This window comes from Xiphophorus hellerii, chromosome 10 (assembly GCF_003331165.1).
Source record: "Xiphophorus hellerii strain 12219 chromosome 10, Xiphophorus_hellerii-4.1, whole genome shotgun sequence".
Taxonomy (NCBI): domain Eukaryota; kingdom Metazoa; phylum Chordata; class Actinopteri; order Cyprinodontiformes; family Poeciliidae; genus Xiphophorus; species Xiphophorus hellerii.
In genome coordinates, this window is record NC_045681.1 from 14,743,903 (window position 1) to 14,761,672 (window position 17,770).

General features: G+C 38.5%; 1 protein-coding gene across 2 annotated transcripts in view; it reads right to left on the minus strand.

Moving 5' to 3' along the window:
* The window catches only part of thrab (thyroid hormone receptor alpha b), a 133,487-nt gene that overhangs the window by 80,017 nt on the left and 35,700 nt on the right, over nt 1–17,770 (minus strand). The window contains exon 1 of one of the 2 annotated variants that reach the window (XM_032573956.1): nt 15,549–15,634. The exons of the other annotated variant lie outside the window; for it this stretch is intronic. The gene's annotated coding sequence lies outside the window, so the exon portion shown is untranslated. Of the gene's footprint in view, nt 1–15,548; nt 15,635–17,770 lie in introns of those variants that run through there. 2 annotated transcript variants of the gene reach the window in all.

Below are 17,770 nucleotides of genomic sequence, written 5' to 3' on the forward strand. Positions count from 1 at the left end.
TTTTTTGCTTTCCTTCTTTTCTCTCCATATGCTCACCTGGTGCTGATCTGCTTCAAAAAGTTTCTCTCATCCATTGTTTTCAATCATTCTCTTTCTACCTTCCCTTCTCTTTCTACCCATCTTTTTCTTCACTTGCTTCTTTCTCATCTTGAAATCAGGAATCTCTGACTTTTCACACCGCAGATAGATTCATCTGAGGAAGTCACGTTTTTAGCCGACGGAGAAATATCTTGCTACGGCCAATGTAACTGGCTAAAAGTCAATCAAAGATAAAATAGTACTGTAGATTATCACAGTGTTCAGGTTGTTAGTGCTTACTTAGACCTTTTAAGTCCTTGCTAATCAATGCTGTGGGAAAAAGTTCAAATTCTATATTCTATCTTATCATTTCCTGTCAATGATGTGGAAATCTAACTTTCATTTGATATTTATATGGTTGTCCTAGACCAAATAATGGATACTTTAGCACTTCTTGCATGTATTCCAATGAGATACAACTTTGTATTTACGTCGCTTTGTGAGACATGTCATACGACTTGAAGCTTTCCAGCTGACCTGGTGAACCTGCAGTGAACTTTGCTTTTAAATGAGTGTCATTTAAGTGTGATGGATGGCACTTTTTTAGTTTCCAAAACATGACTATTACGTATTTCCAAACAGCTGAATTTGTCTTTTTTTTTAAAACAAATATGGATTTTTTGAGCCTCAGAAAGATGACCACTGCATAGCAACAAGAAAAGACGTTTCAGCGCAGGTTTACTCCGGTATTTCTTTTAAAGCACCTTAAATGACGAAGCAAGGCAATTTTATTTGTACAGAACATTTTTAGCAGCAGGGTAACTTGAAGTGCTTTACATGATTAAAATAAAAATGAAACAACATCACAGCAGTGTTTCCCAACCCTGTTCCTCAAGGTACATTGCCCTACATGTTTTAGATGTTTCCTTGCTTCAATTCAGATGACTGCAGTTCAGCAAAAGCCTGTTAATCAGCCATCAATTTTAATGACGTGCGCTGAAACAGGGAAATGCCTGAAATATTTGGGGCAGAGTGCCTGGAGGACCAGGACTGAAAAACACTGCAGTAAACAGAAGTGATGACAGGTTGAGAAACAGACCACAATTTATAATGTTCCAATTGTTATTAGTCCAAGGCAGCTCTAAGCAAATGGGGTTTAGCCTTGATATATAGGGACTGAGTGTTTCAGCATTTTTGCAGCTTTCTGGAAGTTTCTTCCAGATAAGACGAGCGTAAAATTTGGATGCTGCTTCTCCGTGTTTGGTTCCGATTCTGGGGATGAAAAGTAGACTTGATCGTCTAATTGACATTTTTATACAGCCATGTCAAGGCAATTTTTTAGTATTCATTAGACACGATAATTTTAGTACTTTCAATGCTGATTGAAGCTGATGGCAGCACCAGGTCAATCCACCCCTTCACCAATTCCTGCCCACGTATTGTAATTCTGACCCTTTCCACTTGACTTGACTTTTTCTGAACCTGAAACACTGCAGTTCATACCTGCACACTTAACAATTGTGTATTCATTTTCTCTCTCTCCCTATCCCTCTAGGTAACTAATACGGCACAAAAAATCATTCTTACATCAAGGGTTAAAAAAATATATATGTATATTTGGCAGAGGTAAAACCAGGCCAGTTGCACTGCCCTCAACAGGCTGAATTCCAAATGCTGTCCCTGTAGCACAGCATGTGTTTACTCTGAACCACAGGAAACATCAAGCAAAACTGTCAGAAACCGAGAGAAAGGAAGTCACTGTGCATCACTGTTAGCTGTGTGTTTAGGTTAAAAATGCTATTTAATAAAATGCAAAAAACAGCAGGATAGTATAAATACACAACAGGCCTCTAGTTGGAGCCATCAAGTAAAGCACAAATGCTTTAGATTCAACATCCTGTCAACCAAATCATCAGCACAGCTGATGTGTTTCGTCATGGGTTCAACAACAAGGTCATTTGTCACACAAAGCAGCTGTTTTGTATGCAATAGTGAAAAACGAGAACAAGAGTGAGAGGGGAAACATGAAAAATGAATCTTCGCAAAATATGGGACAGAACTGTGAGAGTGAGAAAGAGAAAGGAAAGCATAACGCCTGAATCTGAAAGTGCTTCACAAAGGTAGGAGGAAGAAGGAAGCTGTTCATGTCTTTATGGTCCACTCAGACAGGAAATGCTTGAAGGAAAGGATGGGTTTCTCCCTGTGTGTGTGTGGGGGGGAGAGGAGTTTGTGTGCATTTAGGGGTGTACATGTAGAACTGAGTGTGTATGCAGTTTTTTTCACATTTGCAGAAATTACATTACAAAACACACCGCAATCTTATAGCTTAATCAAAGATAGTGGTTTGCATAGTATGGAACAAATATTGAACTTTTCCGCACTTTATAATGTTACAACCACATACTTGAGTGTATTTCATTAGGATTTTGAGTGATAGAGCAACACAAAGTAGAGGATAATTATGGATGCCTTTCTGTTTAGACTTTTTCATCTGACACCTCTAAATCCAGTCAGTCGCCTTCAGAAATTGCCTGGTTCATAATTCTACTAGTGTAGCATTTGGCCAAGAAGTTGCTGTTCTGTGAAGGCCAAATGCATTTGATAGGGAACATTAGAAATCTAACAGTAATATGAAGGTTAAAGAACACTGCTGACAGGTCAGGAATGAAGTTGTGGAGAAGTTTAAAGCATGACCAGGAATCAAAACAGGACCATATGCCAAACGTGTAAAAATTCAACTTCTTGGCCAACATGCAAAATATTAAGTGTGCAGGAAAACTAACATTGCATACAACCAAAACCAAACTATTTATACAGAATCATAACAAAATTATGCTTTTTTTGTTCAAATTCATCAAATGCAAAAAAAAAAAAAAAAAAAAAAGAATCGTTATTGGCTTGTGTTTGTCTGGCCCCAATGGTTTTACCAGAGATTTTATTATCTGATTCACAGACCTCTGGAGGGGCAATACATATTTATTCTCAAACAAACACCTATTACTATCAAATCTACCAGAAAGTTTATCTTTTGGCCTGCATAGACTGCATATCAGTGGCATGATGGTGGCAGTTGCATGACAATGTATGACACCTTATTGAAATTTTCCTTTTTTTTCTTTTTAAAAATGTCTCCTTTTCCTTCCACTTCACAACTGGGCACTACTTTGTACGGGTGTGTCACAAAATCCCAATAAAATACACTGATATTTATGGTTGTAATGACATAAAAGGATAGGAGCCTTAGCAAAGGGTGATCAAACAGTGGGCCAAGGTTAGTAATAAACCATCGCTGTACAGTAATTCATAAAACAGAAAAAAAAAATCCATAACCTCCCACACTAAATGCATTCTCTGAGATTTTTATTAGAAGAAAACAGCCAAGAGCTAAGGGCTAAAGAATTAATGTTTCTGAGGAAATGCCAGATGGGTAGATAATTCAATAGGTGGAAGTGTGAGAAAGAGCCAGAGCCACTAAACACGACTACAGTAATTTGTCTAATTGATCAGGTTGAGGGTCACTGGATCAGTTTGCTCAAAGGATTCCTGAGTCTGCAAGCGTAGTCGGCAGGTGGATGAACAGCGACACAGTGGACAGGGATTTCTACAAGCTCGGATGAGCCAGCAGCTAGACAAGACAAGTGCATTAAAGAATATGGGTCAGATGTGCCACAGAGGCAGCAGATCAACTCCATGAAATCAATAGGACAGGTCTGAACTATCACAACCCTGTGCTGGAAGTGCGTGACAGCAGTCAAATCCCACCTGTCTTCCCACAGTGTAAGGTGGCCAAAGATGATGGAGTGGAAAACACACACACAAAAAAAATAGAAAAATGAGGACAGAGCTGCTCCTTTAAGTCAAGTGCTGGGATGTCTTCACAAGAGGGCGAGTTTCAAAGAGAAGCCTCTGCCAGTGCAGCCTTTTCACCAGCATCCTGACCTGAATGGCTTCTTTTGTCTTCTGGAATTCCACTGGCAAAGTCTCTAATTAGCCGGAGAGCTCTTCCCATGTGTGGGCACGGGAGAAGAAAGAGCAATGAAAGGGTACAAGGAGGGAGGCGGCTTGGTGTGAAGTAAACTGTGCAAACAATAAAGAAGCTGTCAGTGTGATGCTCCCCTGCACAAGCTAAAGCTTATTATTTACTGATCTGAAAGGAGGAGAAGAGAAAAGACTGAGCGGGAGAATGAGGACTGAATCGTTGATTCCCTGAGCTGCAGTGGTGTAAATCTGACAGGTGGTTAACCAATGCTGGGTTGTCAAAAGCCCAATATGAATACCCAAGATGGTGTTCACTTTGACCCGACAGGGTGTGGCTAACCAACAAAGGGTTTCATATATCTTTGCCTGTCAGCAGCTAAAGAATAAAATGATGTAACGGCATCCTGATCAAACTTGCTCTAAAGGGCACTTTATTGATTTCCTCGCATAAAAGTGTCTCTAAGCTGCAGATGAAGATCATTGAGAAATGTTCTTCATTAGAAATATTTCACCTACCAAAAACTAACTTGGAGACTTGCGGCATACTGCATTTAGATGTTACAAAGTTAAAAACGGATACATTTCTGTGAATTGTGAATCGTGCAAGGTTTTGTCGCTCAAGTCATGAAAGACAAACTTAGTCCACCTTAGTTCCTTTTGTTCTTTAGAGGAAAACTTTAAGAATTAACATTAAATAATTAACATTAAAAGGGTAAAACTGGGACATAAGTATTAAAAGTCTGTTCTACAAAATGAAGTGACTGTCAGTTCATATCCTCATTTTGTAAACAAATTTCTAGACATTTTTTTTTTAACATGCTAAGATCTTGTTATGGTTTTAATCCCAAAATAAAGCAGTTGGCTCTTATGTAATATAATCAAACTTAATCTCCATTTGATGATTAATCTTTATCAGACTCACAAGAGCATATTTACTAACAGAAAATAACAAGATGTAAAAACGTATTGAGAAAACAAAGTATATAGTCATATTATGAATGGTTTTGTATGGCAATAGAGTTGCACAATGTATGAAATCATTGACCAAACCTCAATGTTTGCAACATTAAAGTTGCAAAAAAGTGTGTGGATAAAAAAAAATGGTAACCAATAATTTAGATAGCCGGCAGAATGGACTTTCACTTCCACTAATGCTGACTGGTGATAAAGAATAAAGAACTAACCGACTGAAATTCAAAACCATGTGGAAGGGGAAGCAAAAGCAGGCTTTGTACAACCAAGCATTGAAATATTGCCTGCAAAACTTTAAAATGCCTGCAGCAAAGGAAGACCAGTTACATCATAATGCCAAAAGTATCACCTGTCTGTTTTTATAGCATGAATGTGAGCAACATCCCATTCTTAATCCATAGCATTTAATAGGATGACTCAATCTTTACACCTCTGACAGCTTCATATATCCTGGGAAAGATTGTGGAGTGTGTTTTTGGGACTATTCTTCTTGAGGTGCATTTGTGAGATCAAACACTGATTCTGGATGAGATTCTCTCTATTCTAATTTATCCTACAGATGTTGGCTTGGATAAACTGAAAATGTAATTGTTGTTTTCACTATAAAATGTTTATGTGAAATAAAACAATGATTCTCCAAAAACAGACCAAAATTACAGCCCCGTCTCTCTGTACATCACTAAAAACCGACAAATACAGGAGAGTTCTCCAGATTACATGACAGAGGTAACAAGACAGATCACCAACTCCTGTTCTGCATACCTGAAAATGGTAAAGTGCACCATATCACTTTTTTTTTCTGTAAGATCATTTCAAAATAAATAACTTCATATTAAAGAGGAACAAATCAGTAATCATTTATTCCTACAATTTTACAACAAAATAACTGCAGATAAACAGGATTCAATATTGTTTCAAAACAAAAACAAAATCAGTATCAAGTGGGCATTTCAAACAGTCTTTCAATGCTTAAATTAGCAATGAGAAGGCCGGCATTATAAAAAAAAAAGTAATTCACAAAATTAGTAAATAGTATGCATATTCCATAATTGATAAAACTTTAAATGGGAACAGAGTCACTTTTTTGTAACGCATTTAGCTTCCTGTTGGCATCTTCTGACATTTAACTCTTTGCTGTGGCAACCTGAGTGAATATCGATATCAGTTCAAATTTTCATATTGGTGTTTCCCTGGTCATAAGCATACTTGGCTGACAATTTGAGCTCTCTCGGGAGGAACAACGTGTTGACAATTACATTTGTGAGGACAAACAGTCAAACTTCCTGTTAAAGCAACCACAAATACCACAAGTAAATAATATGGAGATGAGAGGTTATGCACTCTTAGCACTATGCAGAATATGGGTTTCATGTTCTTTGCAGGGCTTTCATATGACTCAAATGCTTAATGCCAGGAAGTAGCTTCCTAACAAGGATGTTTAATTATCCAATAGCTCTAAATTATCTATACCAGCCTGAAATCACAGCAGAAATTTGAGACTGAGGCGCTGCGATAAAAGACTGAGTCTTGTGCTCACCGTGACTGATTGTTTGATGTTAATCTCCCCACGCCTGCCCTCCGAGTCCCAACATCACCACATGCTTACACTTTCAAACTGAGCACCATAAAAGCTGCCCTGTAAGTACAGTTTATGGTGTTTTTTAAGGTCTGGCTGTAAGCTCTAATTTAGGGAAATTATGGGATGTTATTTCAGAGGCTTTTAAGCAACTTAAAGACTTTTTTCCTTCCCTTTTTCTATTTTTTCCCCCACCGAAAAACCTCCTTGATTTATAAAAATCTCATAGTGTAGCTGATTCACCAGAGAAAAACTTATAGAAGCTCAAATGCTCTGTACTCCTAGAGATGTGACTTTGATGCCAGTGAGTTGTTTTGAAGGCTTTGTGCTTCTTCCTCTTTCTCCAAGTGTCTGCAGAGAGGAAGAGTAAAAACACCGCTTGTGAGTGCTTAGGAAAGTCTAAAACAGAAGCAGAAAAGATTCCTGCCTCTTCACAGGACACTCAACTGAAAACATCTTGAGGGTAAATTCTGACAGTGGGCCCCAAGTTCACCACTACACCCCGTCTCTAGTGGCAAATGCAAAGCTTTGAACTGCAGCCTGGGATGGCCGAGGGGAATTCGGCTGCCTGTCAGAGCTATGAATGATGGCGGATGGAAAATATCAGATGCTGCTTCGCTGTCCTGCCTTTGGTGGGGAGAAGAACCCCTCACATGGCAGACTGAGTCATGCAAAACTAATCACTGCAAGTAATAAAGAGCTCCAGCTCTAGCATTGCAAAGTGTTAACATAAAAACATTTCATTACTCATACACGTCCTGCAGAAATACGGTGTAATTTTTAATAAAATTGGCAAACAGTGTAAGAAAAGCTGTCTTGCATAAATACTCCTCTGAGGAGAAAAGCAAGGATCATCAACACAAATAAAAACAAAAGAAGAACTTGGGCACAGACAATCATGGAAACCCTTGTGACTTTACACTTGTCCTATGGTCAGTGATACCCTCTGAATAGAGGGTAAACTACAAAAGGTTGTCGCTACATAAGTTGCAAAGTGGACTGAAAGGGAGAAGTGTGGAAAAATGTGCAAAAGTGCAGGATTGTTCGTGGAGGTGCAGGGAGGCAGACTCCAGCTGCAGTCAGAGCTTCCATAATCACAACACACAGACATGTACAGGACATGGTCTGTCTCTTTCCTAACGTCAAGTCATTTCTGAACCAGAAACCATGTCAGTTGCATCTTGATCATGCCCTGACTAACCTCCTGTGTCCACAATGAGCAGCACATTCATTTCCCCACTTACTGTAAATATCTTATTTCATTTTGGCAGAAGACCTATTGTCAGCAACCAAACAGCACAGAGACAAAACAGCATCAAGCATGTACTCATTAAATATCAATATTTAATGTAATAACATTGATTCTCATAAAAGGTCCAGGAGTTGTTAATGCGATTGCCGTATTTCTACTTGCCTGGACAGAGAGTGCAGACAAGCAGATTCAAAATTGGGTTGGGAAAGGATGTTGAGGGAGACTATAAAGCAACAATTAACCATGAAGAATAAATAGTAAATTCCACGATTTTAACAAGCAAGTCTAATGAGAGCTCTTCAGTAAACCGTAAATGTTCACAGCTGAAAACAATCCCTGAATTAATTCCAGATTAGACGCATTTTATTCTCAAGCAACGGGATTATTGAAGAACAAAAAATATACCTGTTTGATTCCGATACTGTGCAAAGATTTTTTTAAACACAAACTGATCTTATAAAACGATTTTAAATATATGGATATAAAATGTGCTATCACCTCAGTTAAAAAGCCATGTTTCATAAATTAGTTCAAGATCAATCACTTATTTTCAAAGTTTAAGTTCTGTTTGAAGGGGGATTTAGTCATTTTATCTTCCCATTTAACATCATTACAGCAAATGGTTTTAAATAAAGCTTGACTCACTCGAATCCTTTAACTAAAACCATTCTCTGTAGTGAGGTGACAAATGCTTAAAAGGTATCAGACAGAAGAAGTGTACAAAACAATCTACAGCATTTTTATACCACATGGTACAGAAAAGACAGTCAATAATAAAAGTGACTGGTCTGCATTACTGATAATAAATCAATTGAGCTGAATAGAGGGTAGACCCAGTGACTCATGTGTCCTGATTGCCCCATTAGTGACCTCAATGACCCCATTAGTGTTTGTTCTGTGCCTGTTTTTTTCCAACCATGTTCAAACTTAGGAAGCTTTTTAGAGGAGAGGTGAAACATCTTCAAGAAACAAGAGAAGAGGTCCAGCTGCCTGACTGTCATTTCCTGAATGATTGAGAGTCTGCACCAGTGTACAAGATAGAAAACGGTTAGGGAGGCAGCCAGGAGCCTGGGAGGAACACTAAAGGAGCTGCAGGTTGTATTCTGAGGAGTAGAGAGGTAAAATAGAAGCGGATTCTTTTAAAGATCCCACTCAGGCCTGGCTAAAATTCCTTCAAACCTTGTGGGAAGCATGTGTTGCGGTTAGAGCTGGCCATTATATCAAATCATAATCATCTTTACAATGCTAGAGTGTGCGCCAAAGGGGTGCTTGGAAGCAAAATTTGATAGGAGATATTTTAACTGTTAGTTACTCCTGCTCTGCATATCAATAATGTATCTAGCCATTTGGATGGAGTCCCACTTCCCTTAATGATGTATGTTTTAACGGCTCAGATGTTAAAACTCATCTAGAATTGGAGGACACTGAGTAAAGAAGAAAAAGCGTAATGAAATTTCAGTTAAAAATAATCAAACCTATAATTACAGCTTCCATCAATAATATTATAGTTAAATACATTCCTTCATGTTTGGATGAAACAAAAATGAAACATTTGGCAACAGCTCCACAAAGTTAGTCTGGCACAAAAACACCACACCACATCACCAGGAGATGTGCTGGGCAAAAAGTGATGAACAGCTGCAAATACCAGACAGTGTAGACCCAGATCCTCACAGTGTCTGCTAGAAAACTGAACATGAAGAACACCAAGATGAAGAGACCTTCAGAATCAGAGAGATTTGGAAAGGTAATAGCACAAATATTGACCAGTAAAGGATGTTGGATGCAGACGGACTCCTAAGAAAAAGTTGCTGCGTTAATGGTGAAACAGGTTTTGACTTTATTAATCATGGTCACAAAAAAACTGAATTTTTTATCTGGAGAGTGAACATCTTTGGCTCCTGCACTCTGACCCTCAAAGACAGAAGCTACAGCAAGAGTCCTTCAGGCTTGCAGTGTGTCAGTATTTTCAGGTTGTGGATGGGGTTGTATGGGGATGTCAGTGCATTCACAGTATCAATTCAAGGTCGGTCGTTTGGTCTCCCTTATGGGGCTGGGTTCACCACATGAGCAGTCATAAAACTCATAGTGCTCCGTAGGAAAGGGCTGATGAGAGACGAGGGGGACGACAGGATGGAGAGATAGGCTGGGAGAAACGGCAAAGAGCGGAGGACACAAGGCCTTGTTGACGGGAGCCCACACTATGCACGGTTCAAGGAGACAGGAGGAGGGGGCGGGTAATCCTTAGGTCACGACACACAAGGAGAAGACAATGATACAAGGCTTGTCAGAAGGAAAATTTACTGTTGGCACAGAGGCTGCAAATAGTGGAGCCTCTGTGCCCACCATACTGTATTTGCATAGAGGATGGGTTGGATAAAAAGAAAGCAACAAGGGAGACAAAAAAAAAAAAAAAAGAGCCAGAAAATTCAAACTGTAGAAGTCCTCAAAAATATATATGGCTCTGATGAATCTGTAAATGCATAGTTAATATCTCCTACAACTATTCATGCTCTTACCAAAGCAAAAGAAGCACATAAAAAACTAATGTGATGTCACGAATGAGAATAAAATGTTTCTTAATGTAAAGTGAGATGTGACTGAGCTTAATAATCAGAGGAAGAACATGTGTATGTATTTATACCGCACCATTCATTCAAATACAGCCTGAAGTGATTTGCATTCGAATCACAAACAATAAATGATTGAAACAGAGAAAAACACACTGATTCATCATTATCAGTGCAAGGCTCATCAAAATTTCATGTTTGTCATGAACCCAAAGACTGATTCATATTTTGAACACATGAGAAGAGATGTGCTACAAATGGTTAGATATAGATAGTCAAACTGGTTTTTTGTTGTTGTCTTTTAAAGAGCATCAAAAATTGTTGGGTTCTGTGTTGTTTATTATTGCATTTCTTACATGTCAAGTAAATTTTAGTAAAACACATTGGACCCCGATGCATTTGTGGGTGTTTGAGACCACAGTGATCTGCAAATAGCTAAAATTAGCAAATACTTCGGAGCCCCGTCTAAAAAACCCTGTTGACTGCTTATTTTATTGGTTAAAACACCAAGCATTCCTTAATACATATTAATGTGCAGCTTCTGTAGCACTACCACAGCAGCTGGCAACCATGGGCTTTCTTACAACTGCTCTTGGGGGAACAGTCAATCAAGGAAAATAAATAAAAATACCACTCCTAGATTGACTGCTTTGCAAATGCCGGCCAATAGCGTTTTAAGTATGAATGTGCCGAGGAATTTCAGGTTCTCAAGCTCCATTTTCTTTAGAATTTTTCAAATGTAAATAAATAAATAAAAATGAATAGGCAGTTTTGCTGGAAATAATTTTGAGTCTCCTTCCACAGAAAAATCTGTGATTACTGAAAAGACAGGCTTCCCTTGTAATCTATTTATTTTTGTTCCTTAAAGATATTTAGAACTATTTTGCCCTTACCCTATGTGACTTCAAAATAGGGGCCACAGAAATAAAGATTTCTGAGCAGGGGTAACTTTTGGAAGTATGATCACCGTCTGTGTCTTGTATGGAAGACATATTTCACAGAATCTTGTAAGAAATACTGATGAGGAAGCAGAACAGTTGCCTGACAACAGCTGGGTAAAAATCAGGGCCCAAATCAAACAGGAACAATCATCCCAGAGGCTAAATGCGATTAGTGTCCACTGGTAATCTAGGACCTATTCATTGCTACCTCGGGTAGGTGACATATGTGATTCAGCGGATTAGTCCGCCCCTTCTCACTAAGCAGAGGAGGGGAAATCAAAAACCTCACATTAGGGAAGTAGTGAAAGAAATCTGAGGTAGAAGATGAAGGAATATCAAAGAAACGGAAAGGGGAGCAGGAGCAAGGAGCCTAACACTCTTCCATAATTAAAGCAGGCAGTGCCTTTGTACAGCCATATCATTAACATAACCCAGAATGCTGCAGGAGCCAGCAAGCTCTTTACTTAGTGTCTTTGGAGAAGATACATGATGAGTGGGTGGGAGGTATGACTAGTCAGATGCAGCAAGATTTCACTACAGCATGGTCATAAGATCCTTTAATGCATACGACCACACAAACACCGCTGATGGGGGAAGAAAGATTTGGATTTAAGGACGGGGAAGTTAACTGCTTTCTCTGGTAGTGAATAATTGATACATGGCTTTGACGGACACAGATTTGACATTACTTTTTTAATCCCAGCTCTGCACTCATTGTTTTAGACACCCCATTGATCAGTTCTGTATTTCACTTTTTTCTATTGTGTTGAAACAGCAGACAGAAGCAAAAGAGCCTGGTTCACTTGTAAAATACAGTAAGATTAAAGCCAGAAAAAAGTGGAAGTTGGCTCCACTTTTGATTAAACGAGACGATCCATCTCGTCTAGTCAATGCAGTATCAATAGGAGAATAAGTACAATCTTAAAAAAATAGTTTTCTCAATAACTTTTACCAACATAACAACCAGAATAGCTCAAGATGTCCACATCCTCTGTGTTAGAGAAAAAGCATATCCAACAACAGCTCCTTATCAACCTTGGAAAGCTGAGGGAAAATCTAGTGCCCATGCAAATACACTCAAAAACCCAATTTTATGCATCTTTGCTTCCTCCTAATTTTTTTTCTACTGTCCTTTTGTACATTTTGAATCCTAACCACATAAACAAGTGCAGTTTAGAGAGAAAATGCTCTTCAAGGCTACTCTCTTTCACGTTTCCTCACGCCATCGTGGCCTCTGCAAATACAATTACACTCAACAAACAGGAATGAGGAACGCAACTAAACATGTTGTTGAACTCAATGAACGTGCGAACAAAATGTACTGAAGGATTACAAAAGGAAACATCTCTGAGTAAAAGTGAAATAAAAAAAATAAAATGAATTGGACCCGCTGTGGGTCAAAGCCAAGATAGCACATCCTTTATAGTTCTATTAGTGTTTCCTTAAGCTTTCTATTATCAGGCTGTGTTTTTGAGAATGGTGTGTCAGACATAACACTCTGCGTGGGCGTGCGCGTGTGTGTGTGTGTGGATGGATGTTTCTTCTGACTGGAAATATTATTAAACTGATGTTCACCAACACTCTTCATCCAATCAGACATAAACCTTTTTTTCCAAAAGAGAATGGGCAAGAATATCCGTTTGTACAAAGCTGGCAGAGAGATTCTTCACAGCTAAGTATTTCTTTGCATAGGCCTGTTACATAAAATCCAATAAAATAATTGCTGGGTATTACATTACACTCATTTCCCAAACTGTTTTGATTTGTTGAAAACAGTGAGAGCTCCTGTTAAGTCTCGTACCCTTTACGTGACCCAGCCAGCTTTAATATCTAATAAAGAGTCAGTTTGGCTCAGGTGTACATGACCCTGATTAGTCCTACCTTTGGAATGTTGCACAGGTGTACAGGACTTGCCCCAGTCGACATCTTACTCAGCAGACCGTTCCCATACCGTAAAGAATTTCTTCTACATCTTGAACACATTGAAGTTATGTGAAGCAATCCACAGTGCAGACACACCCTCACCCTCTGCTTGACTTTAGATTTTGGTTTTACCCTAAAGCATAAGCAATGTATTGAACATCATGTTCCAAGTCATGACACTGCATGTGCAGCAGCAGAGGGATCATTAATCCTCCCTTCTGTCTTTGTCAGACTCAGATCAGAGTTGAGCAGGAAGTTCGTCTGTAATGAGGCTGTTTGTTCTCGCTGTTCAGGCAAATCCTGCTTGAATTGCCTCTACATAGTGAAGAAGTCACAAGGCAGAGCTGCCTGCAGATCAGATAGGGTTTCAATCCACATATTCTTTATGTTTACACTGGATTTCTTTTCTTTTTTTTCTTTTTTTTTGCTTCTGAAATGGACTGTGAGACAATCTAAAGAGAGATCAAAGAATTCCTCGAGCTCACATAAAGTTAGGATTTTGGCAGTACAGTCGATGCATTACTGTCCCCCAGAGTTTACGATGTTGAAGCTGCACCACATAAAGAGCAAGAAAAAACACAGCAGTTTGGTGGGAGGAGTTATCGAATTCAACTTAAATTAGGCTGTATCAATTCTAGCCAGTCCTACTTACTTAATTTATGTCTTGGAAAACAAACAGTCCTGTGGTTCTTTGAAAACAACAATCTAAAGCATGTATGACCCTATGTGTTCACAATAAACTGTCAGGGTACATCATTTACATATTTCTTAGTCCACCTTCTACATCCCTCAAAATTTTATCCAGGATTTCAGTGTATTATTAGCCTGGCGGGCCACAGACTTTACTGGTGCCCCCACCAGGCTAAGTATTGCTTATTTAAGTTTTTTTTTTATGTTTGCAATTTTTAAGTCTTTATAGTTTGTTCAGATATTAATCTTTCAAGAACACATAACTATCAAGTGATATTTTCAAATTTCCTGTCAATTTTAAAAAATTTTTAACTCAAAAACACAATGGGCCACTGGATGAATGACTGCCTTAGCACCTAACCACCGGACTTAGCGAGTTTTCTGGGGGAAACCTTGTCATCATAAGGTTAAGATAATTGAAATATGATATTTGTTAGAATCTTCCAGGTCTGCTTTCTAAGGATGAAAAAATAGACTTTGTTCCCCAACCTAAGACATCCGAGTTTCAAGCTGATCAGTTAAATAAAATGAAAGTATTTAACACTAATTAACACAACAGATTTTTTAAATTCAAAAATGTTAAATTAAGGCCATGTCTTACATAAAGGGGACGTGGAAATGACAGCTTGAAAGATGTCCAACAGACAGTCATTGAGATCCTTCACCTGGCATGTCATAAAAGGTAGTTGCAACATAAACTAGTTATTCGGACTGTATCCAAGTTGCTATTGAAAAGTTTGGTGGAAGGTAAATATTTTGAAAGTAAAAGCAGCGTAACCAACAAGTACGGCTGCAACTTTGAAAAGTTTGTTAAGCAAAGTCCAAAGTTTGAAAGATATTAACAAGACGTGGGTTTGAAGTTTGAGTCAGTCTATCAAGAGACTTCACACAGAAGCATCTGGGACATGGGCTACCACTGTCATATTTATTGTGTGAAGCCACTAGAAACAATGTTGGAAGACTCTTACTGGGCCACTGAGAAAAGGGAAGTAGACTGTACTGCAGAACTAGGACATATTTTGTTATAAATACATTTCTATGGTCAAAATATTTTTTTTAAATCTAATTTTCTTTAAAAGTAAATTGAATTGCCTGTAAACCATAATCATCTAAATTTACAAAAGCATTTTAAGTTACCAATATAATAAAATAATTTTAATATCTAAACTGAATTGCTGAAATAACTTCTCAGTTATGTTGTCATTTATTTAAAGTGTTCCTGCATTTATTCTCAGTTTTTCTACCTAGCCATTTTTTTTACATCCGAATAATAAAGTTAAAATAAATGTAAAGGTTTCTCTGTTTCGTGACTGAAAACAGATTCCTGGTGAAATATTACTTTTGAAGAGTAGAAATTACAATAAGGCAACACAGATTATAAACAGAGCTAAATCAGAGAAGAGCGATAAATATACATCTGTTCATGTCCAATAAATGTACCCTCTCTTTCTGTTCTCACAGCTGCCGGAAACTCTGTTACACAATAGCAGAGGGATAAAGGCTCAGCAGCTAAACGATCACAGCTGACCTGGACTATCTTTGAAATCGACACCAGTTCAAGCCAATTCAACCCAAACCCAAACACCCCCTCCCCCCTCTTAGTCCACCCAGCTACCCAATCAGCTCACCAAATAAGCTCAATAACAGCTGAGTAGACTCTGGCCTTGGTACAGATGGGTCTCTGAGAGGCAGCAGGAGAACTGGCAGTACTGGCAGTCTCGTCGTCAGACTCGTCGCTCAGAAAGATACTCCAACTGTGTACATGCACTGCTGTTGCTTTTTAAAAACCGGATCAACAACAAAGCCGGCTGCCACGGAATGTCAATGTTGCATGTACAATGTGACTGCAGCGACCAGCAAACCACATCCTGCACAGACATGTAGCCACTACTGTATATCAAGGTTTTTATTTATTTTTTTCTTTCCTCGGGGATTTAGGCAACACCTGCAAGAGTCACATCACGGGAAAAACTATTTTTCAACTGTTTAAAGAAATATATGATATTTCTTGGCAAATATATGACTCGCTGAAGCTTTAAGTTATGGGAAACAACCATAACTTATGGATGAAGGATCCTCTCCGATTTGATTTAAATGCTAACTGACTCAGTTCTCTGCTGTAGGTCTCAGTAGTGTCTCTAGATTACATGGCCAATAGAGTTTGACCTTTGCTGTAGGCAAAAAACAAAGTGCTATCAGAGTCACAGGGTGACTAGAATGACCAGAAAAAAAAGGCATAAAGAGCTCCCCTTTTACAGAAAACCTGACGCCACGGAGGTCATGCATAATTGATGGCTCAACATATGAGCTCCCATGTTTTGGTTGGGTCAGGTGTCTCCAACAGAGAGCCAATCCGTGCACAGTATCTGTACTCGGGTGTTTTGCATTCAGAAAAACTGGAGTCATGACAGCTATATAATCTGTGATCAAACCTACGATAAGCAGGAAACCCATTTTGTTATCTGCCACTATTTCCACATAAGATGCCTTATAGAGTGATGGAATCCAGCGTTTCCTGAAAAGATAGAGATCACAACAAAAAAAAAATTATAGAGTCATGACAGACAGTGATGCATTCTAAGCATTTACTTCCATTTTAATGATTATGTCTTAGACCCTTTTAAAAACAATAAATTAAAGTTTCTAAAAGTCTTATGTCACAAATATAATTTTGATTTAAATAACTTCCTCTATCATCAATTTGCTGAAGCCATATAGCAGCGGTCAAGAACCTTTGCATTTTGGTCCTCGGCTCAACTAAAAGACTTGTTTAAACCCATAAAAGCAACATGTCTTTTCAAAACAAGATTATATAGATTTCTGATAAAAACGTCAACAACAGGACACAACTGTGAGCTTTTTAGATATATTTAATTTACAGAGACACAATTTGTTCTTAGGTATTAAAATGAAGAGCATAAACGTTTACCAAAAGATAAACTGATCTTTTTTTAAATCTAAGTGATCCATATTTGTTAAAGTCAACATTAAAGAGTTGCATTTGCAATCTATTAGAATGTGTTTTGAAATCTTAACAAAAATGTAGAAATTCTACACAAATATTGCATTAAAATGTTATATTAAAAACCATTCCTTGGTATTTTATGCCTTTGGGCAAATGCTCGAGCTACTGAGGAACATCTAATGAGCCACTTGTGGCTTCACAGCTGTAGGCTGTAGACTGCTGGACTTTACAATCAAAGGGAAAACTGCTGACCAAACAGTTCATCAGCAGGCAGTCAATGACACTCTTGAGAAGGAAGGTAAAACACAAAAAGCCATTACTCAAAAAGCTGGAGCCCATTGGGTATACTTTTCAGTGATACTCTAACTTGCTGAGATGCACCTCGAAACGCTCAACAAAAGACGGAATCTGAAGGAAGAAGGAATGGATTCAGATGAGGAATGTCAACGTGACTCAGGCCTGTAGCGACTCCCGGAGAAAAAGGAGATATTTAAAATACAGGCTGCTGTTCAAACACAAATGTCTAAAACAACAATAGCCCTGGAGGACATTCTGTGGTTGCTGGCACTGAGATGTATTTAAAACACAGGGTGTCAGAAGAGCTAAAGCACTTCCAACTGCCTGATGCAACCACTCCCAGCGCGCCGTAACAGGCCTTTGTGCCGCATGTCCCGCTGAATTCTCATTTTGTTTATGTTACGTTAAGCCTTTGTGAAAGACGCTACATTTGTTCAAGCTGCAAAATGTTTTGAACCACAGTCGTCATGGCAATATCGATGCGAGCAATAAATAAAAGGCTGCTGGAAAGCAATATACCGTAGGTATTATATTTTAAATGCCATGTGCTCACATCAATCACATGTTTTTGCAACACATGTATGCATG